General features: G+C 42.6%; 1 long non-coding RNA gene across 1 annotated transcript; it reads right to left on the bottom strand.

Moving 5' to 3' along the window:
- Window positions 1-7522: 7522 nt before the first annotated feature.
- Window positions 7523-13092, bottom strand: LOC137374597 (uncharacterized). Its single transcript, XR_010975856.1, has 3 exons — window positions 12823-13092; window positions 11787-11905; window positions 7523-7703 (listed from the first exon to the last, which is right to left on the bottom strand). It is a non-coding gene; the product is annotated as an uncharacterized lncRNA (long non-coding RNA).
- Between the last annotated feature and the right edge of the window lie 7537 nt (window positions 13093-20629).

Below are 20629 nucleotides of genomic sequence, written 5' to 3' on the forward strand. Positions count from 1 at the left end.
GGCAATCTGGTTGTGAATTAAAATAAGAGATGCGAGTCCATTTCCAGGAATTAATCTCTGAATGCTGGGGATTCATGCTAGCTGCTGTATAACAGTAACCTAGTGCAAAATCAACTTTTAAACTTTTGTAAATTCACTTCGAAATATTTCAATGTTAGCAGAAGATCTGTTGACTCTCTCAATATTTGATGCTCTAAGTAAGGCTCAGCATTTTCTGGGTAGGGCTGCATGTACAGTAAATGGTAAAACTTAGATCTGTGAATCACATTTATCAGGTACAAATCTAAGATCTGCAGGTCTGTAACTTATTCTAAACTAGCTCATGGGAAGAAGAATTTGTTATATTCACATTAGCTAATACCTTTATCTAATGGTTAGCTGACAGTTGTACAAGACACCAAATCAAATTAAGACATCATATAGCCTCCATGTGACACTGCCTTTTTCTTGCTTCCTGATATTGACTCTCCCTCATTCCCCTAGCAATGAGAACCAATCATGAGGTAAACAAAATACAAACCAACTTCCTCATACTGTACGGTACAAGGCACTGGTACATACCCTTGCACTGTACCAATAGGCCATCTGTTAAAAAGTTGATTCACACAGCACAACCTGAACAAGCTGGTTATGTCCATATAATAATCAGAACACTGCAATTTTGACAAGAGGTTCAGATACAAAAATGGTATCTTGCATATAACTATTTGACTAAGAGTTTTTTGTTTTATGTAACTTGTCTCCTTATTTCTAGATAGTGAAAATATTCCCAATAATTTTGATCAAAAACATTTTAAAGTAATAAAGATAATTCTTGACAACTTTGCGATAATCAGCGACAGAAGAAATCTCATTCCTGGCGTCTCTTTGTAATTTACATGATTTCCTAACTGAGAGGTGGCTAACCTGCTCCCAGCATGATTATTCCCTAAAGTTTCTCTCAACTTATTTTCCACAATGTACAGCTGAGGGGGAAAATGTGTGTGTCTAATCAAGAACGCAAAGTCTCATCCTATAATCACAAGAACATGGCATGTTATAGGTAGCAACAACTTTTGCGTCTGTTCACACATCCCTGGACAGTAAAGATATCATCCAATCATCGTACAGCAAACACACTTCATATCCTGCATCTTATCTCTTTGGCCTCCTTGTCTCAAGAGACAATGAGTAAGCGCCTGGAGGTGGTCAGTGGTTTGTGAAGCAGCACCTGGAATGGCTATAAAGGCCAATTCTAGAGTGACAGACTCTTCCACAGGTGCTGCAGATAAAATTGGTTGTCGGGGCTGTTACACAGTTGGCTTGCTCCTTGCGCTTCTGTCTTTTTTCCTGCCAACTGCTAAGTCTCTTCGACTGCATCAGATTGTACAAAATGAGGACTTCACTGCTACAATTGCTCAGAGCGAGTAGCAACTTTGAATTTGGGATACCTTATAAGAAATAGGAGCCGCAGTAGGCCATTTGGCCCCTCAAACCTGCCCCGCCATTCAATAAGATCATGGCTGATCTGCCCCAGACCTCAACTCTTCTTTCGTGCCAGCTCCTCATAGCCCTCAACTCCCCGATATTTCAAAAATCTATCTACCTCCTCTTTAAATACTTTCAGTGATCTAGCCTCCACAACTCTCTGGGGTAGAGAATTCCAGACATTCACCACCCTCGGAGAGAAGAAATTCCTTCACATCTAAGTTTTAAATGAGTGTTCCCTTATTCTGTAACTATGTCCCCTAGTTCAAAATACCCCACTAGTGGAAACAGCTTCTGTCAAGCCCTCTCAGAATCTTGAATGTTTCAATAAGATCACCCCTCATTCTTCAAAACTCTAATGAATAAAGGCCTAAACCGTTCAGCCGTTCTTGATAAGTCAACCCCTTTAACCCAGGAATCAGCCTAGTGAATCCCTTTTGAACTGCCTCCAATGCCAGTATATCGTTTTTTAAATATGGGGACCAAATTGTACACAGTACACCAGGTGTACCACCAACATCCTGTACAGTTGTAACAAGACTTCCCTATTTTTAAACTCCAACCCCCTAGCAATAAAGGCCAAAATTTCATTTGCCTTCTTCATTACCTGCTGCACCTGCCTGCTAACTTTTTGTGTTTCATGCACAAGAAAACCCAGATCCCTCTGTGCTGCACTTTTTTAAAGTCTCGCTCCATTTAAAGAATAATCTGCCTTTCAGAAACATGGAAAAAAAAATAGGAGCAGGAGTAGGCCATTCGGCCCTTCAAGCCTGCGCCACCATTCAGTGCGATCATGACTGATCATCCAAACTCAGTAACCTGTTCCTGCTTTCTCCCCATATTTCTTGCTCCCATTAGCCCTAATAACTATATCTAACTCTTTCCTGAATATATTTAATGATTTGGCCACAACTGCTATCCGTGGTAGAGAATGCCACAGGTTCACCACTCTGAGTGAAGAAATCTCTCATCTCAGTCCTAAACGGCTTACCCCTTATCCTTAGACTGTGACCCCTAGTCCTAGACTCCCTCGCCATCAGGAACATCTTTCCTGCATCTAGTCTATCCAGTCTTGTTAGAATTTTGTAGGTTTCTCCCCTCTCATTCTTCTAAACTCGAGCGATTACAAGCCTAATCGACCCAATCTCTCTTCATACGTCAGTCCTGCCATCCCAGGAATCAGTCTGGTGAACCTTCGCTGCACTCCCTCCATAGCAAGAACATTCTTCCGCAGATAAGGAGACCAAAACTGCACACAATACTCCAGATGTGGTCTCACCAAGGCCTTGTATAATTGCAGCAAGACATCTTTGCTCCTGTACTTGAATCCTCTCGCTATGAAGGCCAACATACCATTCGCCTTCTTAACTGCCTGCTGCACCTGCACGCTTACTTTCAGCGACTGGTGCACAAAGACACCCAGGTCTTGCTGCACCTCCCCCTTTCCCAATCTATCGCCATTCAGATAATAATCTGCCTTTCTGTTTTTGCCACCAAAGTGGATAACCTCACATTTATCCACATTATACTGCATCTGCCATGTATTTGCCCACTCACTCAAGCTGTCCAAATCACACTGGAGCTTTCTGCATCCTCGTCCCAGTTCACACTCCCACCCAGCTTTATGTCATCTGCAAACTTGGATATATTACATTTAATTCACTCATTTATATCATTAATATATACTGCGAATAGCTGGGATCCTAGCACTGATCCCTGCAGTGCCCCACTAGTCACTGCCTGCCACTCGGAAAAAGATCTGTTTATTCCTACTCTTTTTTTCCTGTCTGCCAACCAGTTCTCCATCCATGTCAATACCTTACCCCCAATCCCATGTGCTTTAATTTTGCATGCTAATCTCTTATGTGGGACCTTATCGAAAGCCTCCTTAAAGTCCAAATACACCACAGCCACTGGTTCTCCCTTATCTATTCTACTAGTTACATCCTCAAAAAATTCCAACAGATTTGTAACGCATGATTTCCCTTTCGTAAATCCACGCTGACTTTGTCCGATCCTGTTACCGTTTTCCAAATGCTCTGCTATTACATCTTTTTTTTATTCATTCATGGCATGTGGGTCTCGCTGGCCAGGCCAGCATTTATTGCCCATCCCTGATTGCCCTTGAGAAGGTGGTGGTGAGCTGCCTTCTTGAACTGCTGCAGTCCATTTGGGGTAGGTACACCCACAGTGCTGTTAGGAAGGGAGTTCCAGGATTTTGACCCAGCGTCAGTAAAGGAATGGCAATATAGTTCCAAGTCAGGATGGTGTGTGACTTGGAGGGGAACTTGCAGGTGGTGGTGTTCCCAGGCATTTGCTGCCCTTGTCCTTCTAGTTGGTAGAGGTCGTGGGTTTGGAAGGTGCTGTCTAAGGAGCCTTGGTGCATTGCTGCAGTGTATCTTGTCGAAGGTACACACTGCTGCCACTGTGCGTCGGTGGTGGAGGGAGTGAATGTTTGTAGATGGGGTGCCAATCAAGCGGGCTGCTTTGTCCTGGATGGTGTCAAGCGTCTTGAGTGTTGCTGGAGCTGCACCCATCCAGGCAAGTGGAGAGTATTCCATCACACTCCTGACTTGTGCCTTGTAGATGGTGGACAGGCTTTGGGGAGTCAGGAGGTGAGTTACTCGCCTCAGGATTCCAAGCCTCTGACCTGCTCTTGTAGCCACGGTATTTATATGGCTACTCCAGTTCAGTTTCTGGTCAATGGTAGCCTCTAGGATGTTGATAGTGGGGGATTCAGCGATGGTAATGCCATTGAATGTCAAGGGGAGATGGTTAGATTCTCTCTTGTTGGAGATGGTCATTGCCTGGCACTTTTGTGGCGCAAATGTTACTTGCCACTTATCAACCCAAGCCTGGATATTGTCCAGGTCTTGCTGCATTTCTACACGGACTGCTTCAGCATCTGAGGAGTCACGAATGGTGCTGAACGTTGCGCAATCATCAGCAAACATCCCCACTTCTGTCCTTATGATTGAAGGAAGGTCATTGATGAAGCAGCTGAAGATGGTTGGGCCTAGGACACTACCCTGAGGAACTCCTGCAGTGATGTCCTGGAGCTGAGATGATTGACCTCCAACAACCACAACCATCTTCCTTTGTGTTAAGTATGACTCCAGCCATCGGAGGGCTTTTTATAATGGACTTTAACATTTTCCCCACTACTGATGTCAGGCTAAGCGGTCTATAATTCCCTGTTTTCTCTCTACCTCTTTTTTTTTTTAAATAGTGGGGTTACAGTCCCTACCCTCCAATCCATTGGCACTGTTCTCGAGTCTATTGAATTTTGAAAGATGACCAGCAACACATCTACTATTTCTAGGGCCACTTCCTTAAGTACTCTGGGATGTAGACTATCAGGCCCTGGGGATTTATTGGCCTTCAGCCCCATCAATTTCTCTGACACCATTTCCCTACTAATACTGATTTCACACAGTTCCTCCTTCTCACTAGACCCTAGGTTCCCCAACATTGCTGGGAGATAATTTGTGTCCTCCTTTGTGAAGGCAGACCAAAGTATGTATTTAATTGGTCAGCCATTTCTTTGTTCCCCATTATAAACTCTCCTGTTTCTGACTGTAAGAGACCCACATTTGGCTTCACTAATCTTTTTCTCTTCACATATCTATAGAAGCTTTTACAGTCAGTTTTTATGTTCTCTGCAAGCTTACTCTCATACTCTATTTCCCCTTCTTAATCAATCCCTTTGTCTTCTTTTGTTGAATTCTAAACTGCTGTCAATCCTCAAGTTTGCTGCTTGTTCTGGCCATTTTATATTTCTCCTCCTTGGATCTAATACTATCCCTAATTTCTTTTGTAAGCCACAGTTGAGCCACCCTTCCTGCTTTATTTTTGAGCCAGAAAGGCATGAACAATTGTTGTAATTCATCCATGTGCTCTTTAAATGCTAGCCATTGCCTATCCACTGTCAATCCTTTAAGTAGCGTTCCCCAATCTATCAGAGCCAACTCACGCCTCATACCTTCACAGTTTCCTTTATTTAGATTCAGGAACCTAGTCTCAGAATCAGCTGTCTCACTCTCCATCTTAATAAAGCATTCTATCATGTTATGGTCGCTCTTCCCAAGGGACCCTGCACAACAAGATTGTTAACTAATCCTTTCTCATTACACAATACAATCTAGGATGGTCTGTTCTCTAGTTGGTTTCTCAACATATTGGTCCAAAAAACCATCTCGTACGCACTCCAGGAAATCCTCCTCTACAGTATCATTGCTAATTTGGTATGCCCAATCTATATGTAGATTAAAATCACCCATAATTACAGTTGCACCCTTATTGCATGCGCCTCTAATTTCCTATTTAATGCCATCCTCTAAATCCCACTGCTGTTTGGGGGTGTATATAAAACCCCCACCAACGTTTTCTGCCCCTTGGCTCCACCCATACAGATTCCACATCAAGATTCTCTGAGCTAATATGCTTCCTCACTATCGTATTGATTTCCTCTTTTACTAACAACTCTACTCCATCTCCTTTCCCTTTTTACCTGTCCTTCCTAAATATTGAATACCCCTGGATGTTCAGTTCCCATTCTTGGTCACCCTGCAGCCATGTCTCCGTAATCGCAATTATATCGTATCCATTTACAGCTATTTGCGCGGTTAATTCGCCCACCTTATTGCGAATACTCCGCGCATTGAGACACAATGCCTTTAGGCTTGTCTTTTTAACATTCTTAGTCATCGTCGTATTATTTCACACTATGGCCCTATTTGTTTCTTGCCCTTGATTTCTATGCCTTCCACTTTTGCCTTTTTCTTTCCCGTGTTTCATTTCTATCCTTGTTTCCTCCTCCTCAGTTTCCCCGCTCAGGTTCCCATCCCCTTGCCATTCTAGTTTAAATCCTCCCCAACAGCACTAGCAAACGCCCCTGAGAGGACATCAGTTCCGGTTCTGCCTGGGTGTAACCCGTCCCGCTTGTACAGATCCCACCTTCCCCAGGACTGGTCCTGATGTCCCAGGAATCTAATCCCTCCCTCCTGCACCATTTCTCCAGCCATGCATTCATCTGGTCTATTCTCCTATTCCTATACTCACTAACACGTGGCACAGGAAGTAATCCTGAGATTACTATCTTTGAGGTCCTGCTTTTTAATTTAGCTCCTAACTCCTTAAATTCATCTTGCAGGATCTCATCCCTTTTTCTACCTATGTTGTTCGTACCGACATGTACCACGACCACTGGCTGTTCACCCTCCCCCTTCAGAATGTCCTGCAGCCGCTCTGAGACATCCTTGACCCTAGCACCGGGGAGGCAACATACCATCCTGAAGTCTCGTTTGCGGCCACAGTAACACCTGTCTGTCCCCTTTACAATTGAATCTCTTATCACTATGACTTTCCCAGTCTTTCTCCCCCCTGCTGTACAGCAGAGCCACCCGTGGTGCCACGAACTTGGCTGTTGCTGCTTTCCCCTGCGAGGCCATCATCCCCAACAGTATTCAAAGTGATGTGTGTGTTTGGGAAGGGGTGGCCACAGGTGACTCCTGCACTACCTGCCTGCACCTACTACTCCGTCTGGTGCTCACCCATCCCTTTTCTGCCTGTGCAGCCATTACCTGCCATGTGACCACCTCGCTAAACATGCTATCCACGACATCCTCAGCATCGTGGATGCTCCACAGTGAATCCACCTGCAGCTCCAGCTCCATAATGCAGGTAGCCAGTAGCTACAGATGAATACACTTCCTGCACACATGGTCGTCAGGGACACTGGAAGCGTCCCTGATTTCCCACATAGCGCAGGAGGAGCATATCACTTGTGCGAGCTCTCCTGTCATGACTTACTTTTAGATTACTTAGTTACTCCCTTTAATTTAAAAAACTATTTACATTAGGGGCCTTGTTCTACTCCAAACACTACCCACTACAATCTAAAGTCCTTAATAAATTACACTAATTTAAAAAAAAACTTTAGTCGTACTAACCTTATCACTTATATGATAGGGGAAAGTTCTTTTTTTAAACCTAATTTTTTTTTAAGGTATTTCCGGGCACTAACAGCTGTTACTCACAAACCAATCACCTTGCAGCTTTCCTGTGATGTCATGACTGTTTTTTTTCAAACTCCGGCGCTCCTGGACTGCTCTCACACAGGTCTGCTCCTCTCTGCTCCACTCCCGGAAGGTAAGGGACTGGGCCTCGATCCTTGGGCTCAATTTATCCTCTTCTCTTGCTCGGCGTTCTCCCCACAGGTCTGCTCCGCTCTGCTCCTGGAAGGTGCCAAAGTGCATGACCTCGCACTTATATCAACAACATCTGTCAAGTTTTTACCCGCTCACTCAACCTATCTGTATCCCCTTGCAGATTCCTTATGTCCTCATCACAACATGCCATCCCACCTATTTTTGTATTGTCAGCAAATTTGGGTATATTAGACTCTGCCCCCTCCTCCAAGTCATTAATATAGTTAGTAAATAATTGAGGCCCTTGGGACTGATACTTGTGGCACTCCACTAGTTACAACTTTCCAACTTGAAAAAGATCCATTAATCCTGATTCTCTGTCTTCTGTGTGTTAACCAATCCTCAATCCATGCCAATACATTACCCCCAATACCGTGAGCAATCTTATGCAATAATCTTTTCTGTGGCACCATATCGAATGCCTTCTGGAAATCCAAATACACTACATCTATCGGTTTATCAACTCTGCTTGTTATATCCTCAAAGAACTCTAGCAAATTTGTCAAACATGATTTCCCTTTCACAAAACTATGTAGACTCTGTTGATAGTATTAAACTTTTCTAAATGTCCTGCTATTTCTTCCTTAATAATGGACTCCAGCATTTTCCCAATGACCGATGTTAGGCTGACTGACCTATAGTTTCCTGCTTTTTGTCTCCCTCCCTTCTTGAACAGGGGCATCACATTAGCAATTTTCCAATCCACTGGGACCCTCCCGGAATCCAGTGAGTTCTGGAATATTTCAACCAATGCCTCCACTATCTCTGTAGCCACTTCCTTTAAAACCCTTGAATGTAGGCCATCAGGTCCTGGTGACTTGTCTGCCTTTAGTCCCATTACTTTGTCAAATGCTTTGTCCCTTGTGATAGAGACTGTTGCAAGATCTTTCCTCCCATTAGCTGCTTGCTTATCTGATACCTGTGTGATGTTTATAGTATCCTCCACCATGAAGACCGATGCAAAATATTGGTTTCAACTATCTGCCACTTCCCTGTTCCCTTTTATCAATTCTCCAGTCGCATCCTCCAAGGGTCCCACGCTCACTTAAGCTACTCTCTTTCTTTGTATATACCCATATAAGCTTTGCCTGTTTTGTTTTCATATTTCTTGCCAATTTACTTTCATGATCCATTTTCTCCCTCTTTATGAGCTTTTTAGTCATCCGCTGCTGGTTCCTAAAAAATTCCCAATCCTCTGGCCTACCACTAGTTTTCGCCGCTTAGTTTTTGATTGGATACTCTCCTTGACCGCCTTTGTTAACCATGGGTGGTTCATCCTTCTCATCGAGTCCTTCTCTTTGACCAGGATAAATCTTTGCTGAGCAGTATGAAATATCTGCTTAAAATGTCTGCCACTGCTCATCCACTGACCTTCCCCTTAGTCTATTTTCCCAGCCCGCTTTATACAACTCTTTCTTCATACCTCTGTAATTGTTCTTGTTTAAGTTGCGGACACTGGTTTGAGACCCGAGTTGCTCGCCCTCAAACTGAATTTGAAATTCTCCCATGCTGTGATCGCTACCCCCTAGAGGATCCTTAACTACGATATCTCTAATTAATCCTACCTCAATACACATTACTAGATCCAAAATAGCCTGTTCCCAGGTAGGTTCTGCAATGTATTGCTCTAAATAACAATCCCTGATGCACTCTACACATTCATCTTCCATGTTACCTCTGCTAATCTGATTTGTTCAATTAACATGCTGATTAAAATCACCTAGGACAACCGTAGCGCCCTTCTTACACACCTCTATTATTTCCCGATTTATACTTTGTCCTACTGTGAGGCAACTCTTTGGGGGCCTATAGACATCTCCCACCCATGACTTCTTCCCCTTGCTATTCCTTATTTCCAGCCAAACTGATTCCACATCACGATCTATTGCACCTATATTACTACTCACCACCGCATTGATACCTTCCTTTATCAACAATGCTATCCCAGCTCCTTTTCCTTTTTGCCTATTTTTCCGCAACATCGAATAACCTTGAATATTGAGTTCCCAAAGTTGGTCACCCTGCAACCACATCCCAGTAATAGCTTTCAAGCCATATTCATTTATTTCTATTTGTGCCGTCAACAGAACATTTGCCTAGTGCCAGACATTGTTGAAACAACGAGGACCCAGCAGTTGCTTTTCCAATACACAGAACTGGCCAAACCAGTTTTAGTCACATGACTAGCTGGCTGGAGTTTTGAATTTGAACTTCCAACAAAGGATTAGAACAGACAAAGTTCATGGAGTGAAGATCTTTCCTGGAACTGAAGCAAGAATTACAGCCTCTCCTGTCTGCCTGTTCATCGAAGACACGTAAACTCAGAGAGAGAAAAGGTTTCCTCCATGAACAGGGTTTAAGACGAACATTGGGCTCCAATGAGATGCGAGACCATATCTTTAATCAAGGACTACAGCAAGCTCGAGAAACAGTAACAAGATATTGCCTCAAACTGTTCTACTTATCTTTTCTTCTGCTCTTTGCTGTCCCTATTTTGCATGTTTATATCACATGAGCATGTCATATATCCGTAGGCATGAACCGTATTAGAGTTTAAGTTTAAAAAATTTCATCTTACTGCTTTAAACCAAATAAAGCCTGTTTGTGCTCATTTCTTTGCCTTATAATTGGAATATTGTGAACAAGGATTCACAAAGGGGAGCTCAAAACACAGCCTGTTTAAAATTAAACCCTGTTACAATAAGACCAGGTGAAGATAGCAAGAAACCCCTAGACACATTGCTCACCTGGTCATAACACCTCTGCTTATATTTTCTGCCCTTTCCTGTCACACTTTAATTACTGTTCGCCTCTTCACTACCTTGCACCTCTGCTCTCTCATTTCTTTCTGATTTTTTAAACTTCCCTTCAATTGAACTCTCCCCCCACTAATTAGCTTAAAGTCCTATCTACAATCGTAGTTATCCAATTCACCAGGACACTGGTCCCAGCATGGTTCAAATGAAGCCCGTCCCAACGGAACAGCTCTCTCCTTCCCCAGTTCCGGTGCCAGTGCCCCATGAAGCAGAACCCATTTCTCCCACACCAATCTTTAAGTCACGCATTCACCTCTCTAATCTTATATATCCTACGCCAATTTGCACATGGCTCAGATAGTAATCCGGAGATTATTATCTTTGAGGTTCTGCTTTTTAATTTAGTCTCGAGCTGCTCATAGACCCTCAGCAGAACCTCTTTCCTAGTTCTATCTATGTCATTGGTACCTACGTGGACCACGACAACTGGATCCTTCCCCTCCCACTCCAAGTTCCTCTCCAGCCCAAAAGAGATGTCCTTAACCTTGGCACCAGGTAGGCAACACAGCCTTCGGGACTCTGTCTTTGCTGCAGAGAACAGTATGTGTTCCCCTAACTATGCTATCGCATGTTACTACTACATTTTTCTTTTTTCCCCCCACTTGAATTTCACTCTGAACTACGGTGCTGTGGTCAGTTCGCTCATCATCCCTGCAGTCTGTGCCCTTGTCCACACCGGGAGCAAGAACCTCGTACCTATTGGATAAGGGCACTGGCTAAGACGTCTCCAAAGCTAAATTCTGGATCCTTATACCTGGCTCACTTGTAATCGTGCCCTCCTATCCCTGACTACAGTCCAAATTTGATGTAATTAATCTAAGGGGTGTGACAGTCTCCTGAAACACAGTGTCCCCATCCCTGATGTGTCGCAGTGTCCGCAGCTCGGACTCCAGCTCATTACCTCTGAGCCGAAGATCCTCGAGCAGCCAACACTTGCTGCAGTTGTGGCCACTGTGGATCGCTCCGGTGTCCACCAGCTCCCACATACTCCAGCTGCAACACATTGCCTGCCCAGCCATCTCTATTCTATTTAATTAATTCATTTGGATATTAAATATTTGGATGTTTGATGCTATGTTTGATTTAAATTAAATGTAACTGTTTAAACAATCAATTGTAATTAATACTTCTAGTCCTGCTCTGTGTTTATACTCTTATAACTCTTATTGTTACGCTACCATGATTGAAAAAATGTTAATTACCCCGCTCCTAATTTGAACCAATACCCTCCCTGCTGGTCCTTCTCTCTCTCTACATTTATGGTAAATTATAAAATCCACCTTAGTTTTTATACCTTGTGGTGCTTTAGTTAGAATATTTGCTTCGTTAGGCTCTTGCATGAAGATAAGCCACTTGGATAAGACCAGAATGCAGCCAGTGCCAGTATAACTATATCCCAGCAAGAATCAGAACCTTCAAGAGACAAGGAAAGAAAAGTAAAGGAACATAAACCAGTCAGAAATATTTAAAAAAAGATACCAGGACATTTTCATAAGCATCACCTCAAAAATGAAAAGAAATTTCATCAAAGCGATTGTTGCTTATAGAGATAACCTACGCCTGAGCTGATTCACACATCCCTTTCAGTTGACCTTTCCAATCATGCTGTGCTGGAGTTTTCTATAAAACCACAAATATCAATCATGTTACACTACATCTGTTTGTACTCTTGCTGCTCTCCTGTCTTCGAGTTCACGTACATTTTAATATATTTTCAAACTGGACTTTATGAACGACGGGAGGCCTGTGAAAGAATCCCAGCGGATCCCTGAGCTCCTCAAATTTCCACCTGCCTTCAGATTTTGTTGACTTGCTCTAAAATTCGGTATATAGTTGTACACTAATAAAACATGTTTCCCACCACTGTCCTTTGAGTAGCCGGTCCTGGCTCTTGGAAGCCAAAACCATACTTGTAGGGGATTGCAGTAAATAGTGGCATGAAAATCCCAGACAGAAACATTTGAAAATAATTAGAATATAATTGCACACTCTCAGATTCTGAGAACTGCACCACCTACCAGGAAGTTAAGGCTCGTTTTAAAACCATCAGACACGAAAAGCTGGGGCTTTCTCTTAAAACATGAATAGTTAACGATTGGATTCACTCAGAAATCAATGCTTAATCTACCCAGTGATTTAAAGTTTGAACTAAACAACGAACATTGTCTTCAATTATATGCGGATGAACTGGCTCTTCCTCCATCGGTTGACTTTCCAGAGATCAAACTGACTTTTTGGTGGAAAGGGTGCTTCTTTGGGTGTAAATAAGTGTGCTCTTCATAAGGTATGTTTATACACACACACACATTAAAACGTAAATAAAACCTTACCTTTTTATCTAGGGCAATTAGGAAACCTGAACAACGTGGCCCCGGCAGTGTTGAATTATCTGTAATTTACAACCATTTCCCTTTAATCATTGTCCAGGATCGATTCAATTGGAACAATATCTGAAATAAACCAGGACCTTTGATGTGACTTCTGGACCTCCTCCCTGCTCTGATAACCAACAAACATTAACACGTACTTCTCATATTACGTCTGAAAAAAAACTCCTCTGTGCTTCTGGCCCTCGAAGTCTGACGTTTTGGAAATTCCCAATCGTTTGACAATGGTGTCATTCACACCCCGTCCCATGGACTGAAAGAAACCTGTGTTCAGTCACTCAACCATTTGAGAGCTAATTTTTTTAAAAATAACTGCTAGCTTGTCCAATTCGACTTCTGGGTAATTATGAAAATTTAAAGGTTCCGCAAACCTTATTCTGCGGCTGTTGACTCCCTGGGCAGTGAATGGAAGAATAAATGAACCTGCCCGATGATCTGTCCATTCATTTCAATGGGCGACAAACTGGGTAATCGCCCGCAGCATTTCAGCCAGAATTCCCAGGAGCAAGGTTCCAAACCCCTGCCATTACAACGCAAAGTCAGAAAATTATCCGGAAGTTCGTTGAGCACTTTACATACAGATAGCAGCTCATGAACGAGACATTGGAGTTACTTTTTTAAAAATGCGTAAGCAAGGCTGCCCCATTAGTAAAGTGACCAACCGCACCACATGGTTAAGACCTGAAGGGTCATAGGTTCGGTTCCCAAATTTATGCTCAGTTCGCTGGTCTCAACTGTTCTCAGTGTGTGGTGGGGGATTTACAGACCGCCTCAGTACTGGTCTGGAACTTCCTAGAAACTGGCACCGAAACAACGATGTATGTGCTGTGTAATGCCGACTTGCAGCGCAAACGATCGGACAGAAAGATCCAAGACCCAATTTTCCTCCCTTTTTCATGTTACATTAATTCTGGAGATCTCCAGTGAAAGTCTCTCCCACTCATTACCATCACTTTGCACCTATGCAAAGAAGCAGCTCACGTGAATTTCTTGCATTTTTGTCAATAAACGCTGGCCTAGCCAGCCACGCCCACATCCCATGAACGAATACAAAAAAGTTCTGAACAGGTTAGGTCTAAAATTTTAACAGTAGTAAGTCCCAAAGGTATGGACGTTATTTTAAAGCATTTTTAAAAAATCTCTTTATTCACACTGTATTTTCGGTATCTTTGTGTTTTTATGGCATCAGAATGAGTTACATTAAAAATTGGTATGTTTTCATGATTGCAATTTCTTAAACATGCTGTGCCTAATTTGCATAAATACTGGTTTACTGAATTCAAACTTTCATTTCATCAATAAAGAGGGACATAAAGAAGGAATATGGAGGGAGGGGGAGAATTCTTTTATGTAGCTCTAACTTCCAGCAATACATAGATTTCCTGCTTTAAGCAGTGTCCTGGGCTGTTACCTGTGTGGACCTTGCAATGTTCTTCAATGATATCAAAGGTGGTGAAAGTCATGGATAATGGAATGTCTATGCATGTTATTTATATGGACTTCCAGAGGCATCTGATAATGTCCCTCATAAAAGACCTGGCTAAAGTTGAAGCTCATGGAATTGAAGGCAATTTATTGACCTGGTTAGGAACATAGGAGCAGGAGTAGGCCATTCAGCCCAACGAGCCTGCTCCAACATTCAATACGATCATGGCTGATCATCCATTTCAATAACTTTCTCCCACACTATCCCCATATCCCTTTATGTCATTGGTATTTAGAAATCTGTCAATCTCTACTTTAAACATACTCATTGACTGAGCTTCCACAGCCCTCTGGGGTAGAGAATTCCAAAGATTCACAACCCTCTGAGTAAAGAAATCTTTCCTCATCTCTGTCCTAAGTGGCTTCCCCCTTATTTTGAAATTGTGTCCCCTGGTTCTAGACTCCCCAACTAGGGGACACATCTTACCTGCATCTGCCCTGTCTATCCCTTTAAGTATTTTGTAGGTTTCAATGAGATCACCTCTCATTCTTCAAAATTCTAGAGAATACAGGCCCAGTTTCCCCAGTCTCTCTTCATAGGACAGTCCCGCCATCCTGGGAACAAGTCTAGTGAACCTTCGTTTCACTCCCTCTATAGCAATAATATCCTTCCGAAGGTAAGGTGACCAAAATTGGCTGAACAGAAGGAGACAGAGAGTAGGGATATGGGCAAGTACACTCTAATTGGCATTTTGTGGCTAGTGATATCCCATAAGGATCCCATTGGGGCCTCAACTATTCGCTCTGTTGATTGCCAATTAAAACATGGGATAGAAAGCCACATATCCAAATTTTCTGATGTCACAAAGATGTGCAGCATTGTAAGCAGTGTAGATGGGAGATGGTAGTACAATATTACAAAGCTATATTGATAGATTAAGTGAATAGGCAAAACTGTGGCAAATGGATTTCACTGTAGGCGAAATGTGAGTTATTCCACTTTGGACCTAAAAAGGATAGAACAGGGTACTTTCTATATGGTGAAAAACTAGAAACAGTGGAGGTGTAAAGAGACTTGGGGCCCAAGTATATAGATCATTAAAATGTCATGAACAGGTATAGAAATTAGTCAAAAAGCTAATGAAATGTTGGTCTTTAGAACAATAGGAATGAAATACAAGTGCATAGAATTCATGCTTCAATTACACAAAGCCCTGGTTAGACTACACCTAGAGTACTGTGAGCAGTTCCGAGCACCACGCCTTAGGAAGGCGTTGTGATCCCCATGGAGATCACAAACCAAAAGAATCCAATCCATCGACTTACCCCAATTTAGAAAAAATGCAAACAGACAAGATTTCACTTTTATAACATTTTATTTTAACACTCAAACCAAAACCAACACAAATTAAACATGAACTAACAGTTAAATCACAGTCAATTAATTTAAAGATTACACATTAATTATCAGATGTGACAAAAATAGATCTCACAAGTCTTCTGGGCAGTCCTCTCAGCAAAGAAAGCACCAGTTACAGCCACAAAGTCCTTCAGATCTTTAAACTTTTCAAGTAGATCTGCAGATTCCAATTTCCAAGATGCAGACACAGATGTGATACCTTCTCGTCAATAGTGAGCATTGCAGTCTTCTCTTCAACATATTGATCTTGTTGCCTCTCAACATCCTCAGCCCTGCTCACGACAGTCTCGATGGCATGGTCCTACAAGTAACTCTTTAAGGCACTGAGAACAGTTGTAGCAACTTATATTTGCCAAAAGCCAGCTCCCAGAAAACAGGTTCCAATCACAGTATCTTGTCTTTTTAAAACCACAGCTTGCTGCAACACTGCAGTCTATAACTTGTAAGCTGAAACCTAAACTCCAGTCAAATGTCTCTGGTCACACCTCTGATCATATGACTGTTTGTTTTACCTAGTTCCATCCAGTTTTGATTACCCAGCACTCTGAAGCTTTCTGTTTCATTTTCCGGGAAAGGACGTCTCAGAAAAAATACAAGCTTTTAATCCAAGGTCAGTGCACCTAGTAGTACATTCAACAGGTTAATTGTTCAGATAGCAGTCTGTGTGTGTGGACTCCATCACAAAGAATATATTGACCTTAGAGGGAGTGCAGTGTAGATTTACCAGAACACTAACAGTTAAATTAGGAGGAGAGATTACACAAACTAGGGTTATAGTCCCTGAAATTTAGAAGGTTAAGGGGTGATTTTTCAAGATAGTAAGGGAACAGGTAGGGTTGGGGAGTCTAGGACTAGGGCGCATAGTCTAAAAATTAGAACCAGACGTTTCAGGAGTAAAATTAGGAAATACTTCTAAACATAAAGAATCTTGGAACTCCTGCAAACAGCAATTGATGTTAGATCAATTGTTAAATTTAAAACTGAGATTAATAGATTTTTGCTAACCAAAGGTATTAAGAGATATGGGGCAAAGATGGGTATATGGAGTTAGGTTATAGATCAACCATGATTTAATTGAATGGCAGAATAGGCTCAAGAAACTAAATGGCCTACTCCTGTTCGTACATTCCGATATTCTTATATTTCCCTTTTACTATATTACAATGGAGTCTACACTTCAAAAGTGGTGGTAAAGTGCTTTGGAGCATCCTGATGTTGTGAAAGGCTCGATATAAATGCAAGACTTTCATCTCTTTTCCTGGTTTTGTATCAATTACAATTTTTTAAATGAAAATCAAAATAAATAACAAATACTTGCATTTGTGTAGTGCCTTTAACATAAAATGTCACAAGAGACTTCCAGAACTTAGGGCCTAGGCAGCTAAAGGTATGACCACCAATGGTGGAGTAATTAAAATCAGGGATGTACAGGAGGCCAGAATTGGAGGAGCAACAAGATCTCAGAGTTGTAGGAGTGGAGGCGGTTACTGAGATAGGGTGGTTGAAGCCATGGAGGGATTTGAAAAATTGAGGTGTTGCCAGTCCAGGAGCCAGTGTAGGTCAGCGAGCATGGGGTGATGGGTGAACGGAACTTAATGTAACTCAGGATATGGGCAGCAGAGTTTTTGATGAACTCAAATTGAGAGAGGATGCAATGTGAGACACCAACTAGGAGAGCATTGAAATACTTGAACCTAGAGGTAACAAGGGCAACAATGAGGGCTACAGCAGCAGATAAACTGAGGCAAGGTGGAAATGGGTGATGTTACAAAGGTGGAAATAGGCAGTCATGGTGTTGGAGATGATATGTGCTTGAAAGCTGAGCTTAGGGTCAATTGATGGCAAAGTCATGAACAGTTTCACTCAGTCTTAGGCAGTGGCCAGGAGCGGGATGGAGTCTGTAGCTATGCAATGGAGTTTGTGAGGGCTTCACTCTTCCCAATATTTGAATGTACGGCATTCCTGCCAATCTAATACTGGATGTTGGATAAGCAGCAAAACAAATCGGATGCAGTGGAGGGGTCGAAGGAAGTGATGTAGAGCTAGGTATCATCAGTGGATGTATGGAATCTGACATTGTGTTTTCAGATGATGTTGCGGGGAGTGGGGGGAGATGGGGAGGCAGCATGTAATGTGAAATAGATGGGAGCAGGAAGAAACACCATTGCAGGTGATTATCTGGCTGCTTCTGGAAAGATAGGAATGGAACAATGTGAAAGATAGAACATAGAAAAATAGGAGCAGGAGTAGGCCATTCGGCCCTTCAAGCCTGCTCCACCATTCAATACAATCATGGCTGATCATCCAAACTCAGTACCCTGTTCTCGCTTTCTCCCCGTATTCCTTGATCCCATTAGCCCCATGAACTATATCTAACTCTTTCTTAAATATATTTAATGATTTCGCCTCAACTTCTTTCCATGGTAGAGAATTCCACAGGTGCACCACTCTCTGGGTGAAGAAATCCCTCCTTATCTCAGTCCTAAATGGCATATCCCTTATCATTAGACTGTGAACCCTGGTCCTGGACTCCCCTGCCATCAGAAACATCTTTCCTGCATCTAGTCTATCCAGTCCTGTTAGAATTTTGTAGGTTTCTATGAGATCCCCATCTCATTCTTCTAAACTCTAGCCAATACAAGCCTAATCGACCCAATCTCTCTTCATACTTCAGTCCTGCCATCCCAGGAATCAGTCTGGTGAACCTTCACTGCACTCCCTCCATAGCAAGAACATCCTTCCGCAGATAAGGAGACCAAAACTGCACACAATACTCCAGATGTGGTCTCACCAAGGCCCTATATAATTGCTGCAAGACATCCTTGCTCCTGTACATGAATCCTCTCGCTATGAAGGCCAACATACCATTTGCCTTCTTAACTGCCTGCTGCAACTGCACGCTTACTTTCAGCGACTGGTGCACAAAGACACCTAGGTCTTGCTGCACCTCCCCCTTTCCTAATCTATCGCCGTTCAGATAATAATCTGCCTTTCTGTTTTTGCCACCAAAGTGGATAACCTCACATTTATCCAAATTATACTGCATCTGCCATGTATTTGCCCACTCACTCAAGCTGTCCAAATCACACTGGAGCTTCTCTGCATCCTCCTCACAGCTCACACTCCCACCCAGCTTTATGTCATCTGCAAACTTGGATATATTACATTTAATTCTCTCATCTATATCATTAATATATATTGTGAATAGCTGGGGTCCTAGCACTGATCCCTGTGGTAGCCCACTAGTCACTGCCTGCCACTCGGAAAAAGATCAATTTATTCCTACTTTTTGTTTCCTGTCTGCCAACCAGTTCTCTATCCATTTCAGTACCTTACCCCCAATCCCATGTGCTTTAATTTTGCACGCTAATCTCTTATGTGGGACCTTATCAAAAGCCTTCTTAAAGTCCAAATACACGACATCCACTGGTTCTCCCTTATCTATTCTACTAGTTACATCCTCAAAAAATCCCAGTAGATTTGTCAAGCACGATTTCCCTTTCAAAAATCCATGTTGACTTTGTCCGATCCTGTCATTGTTTTCCAAGTGCTCTGCTATTACATCTTTTATAATGGACTCTAGCATTTTCCCCACTACTGACAGGCTAACTGGTCTATGATTCCCTGTTTTCTCTCTACCTCCTTTTTTAAATAGTGGGGTTACATTAGCTACCCTCCAAAGGCCTGTGAAGGCAGTCCCACCCAGCTGGACAACGGAGAAGAGTCATTGGAGGAGGGTGTTGTGGTCAACCATGTCAAAGGTTGCAAAGACGATGAGGACAGCTCATTTTCCAATGTCACAATCACATAATATGTAATTTGTCATTTAATAAGGGCAGTTTCAGGGGCAGATACCTCTTTGGTGGGGTTCAAACATGGCGTTGCAGGAAAGGTTTGGGTGCAACAACACTTTCAAGGACTTTGGAGAGGAAAAGGAATATTGGAACTGATTCAGTAGTTTTCTAGAACAGAGAGGTCAAAAGTTTTTTTAGAGGATGGGGGTGATGACAGCAGATTGGAAGGGGAGGGAGACAATACCTGAGGAGAGGGAACCATTAACAATATCAGCTAACATAGGATCATGAAACATAGTTGGATGGTCAGCAGTTTAGTGGGAGTAGGGTCGAAAGAACAGGAGGTGGGTCTCATAGACAAGATAAGCTCAATGAGAACATAAGGGGAGGTAGGAGTGAAATTAGAGAAAGATGGGAGTTCAGGTTTAGGGTAGGGGGGATCCTCAGCTTCGTGCTGAATGGATGGTATCAATCTTAATGACAATGAGCTCTTCACATTTCTTGAAAGTGAGGGTTGGAGGGAGCAGGATAAAGGGTTTTAAGAAGATTGTTTTTGTAGCAGAGCAGTCAGGGGTTATCTTTGCATTCCAGGATAATCATGGAATAGTGAGCAGTTTTGGCAGAGGGGAGAAGGATCCAATAATGCTATGTGGTCCAGCCGGATCTGGCAGGAGATAGCTAAACCAACTGTCTGCCATTAATGTTCAAGTCTGCTTCCTTTGGATGTGAGGGAACAGAGATGGGAGCAGTACCAGTGGGAACAATCAGGGTGAGGGAGAGTAATAGTTTTAATGTGGATGAACGCAACAAAGATGAAGGTGAGGGTGTGATTTAGCAGCTCGGTAGCTGCACAAATGTCATGGAGATTGGAGGGCCAATGATTAGACGGTTGGGAATTTAAAAATGCTGTTGTAAGTGACTTGAGGGAGAGTCTTTTCCAGCAGCAGACACAGAAGGAAGTGAAGTGAGAGGTGGAAGAGGGATGTGAGTGGAGAGGAATACAAGGAGTGGTCAGAGATGACCTTATTTGTGATTAATCCAATGGGAATAGGGAGGCCAGGAAAGATGGTCAGGTCCAGGGTTTCACTGTGACTATGGTTTTCCATTTTGA

This window comes from Heterodontus francisci, chromosome 10 (genome assembly GCF_036365525.1).
Source record: "Heterodontus francisci isolate sHetFra1 chromosome 10, sHetFra1.hap1, whole genome shotgun sequence".
Classification (NCBI taxonomy): Eukaryota; Metazoa; Chordata; class Chondrichthyes; order Heterodontiformes; family Heterodontidae; genus Heterodontus; species Heterodontus francisci.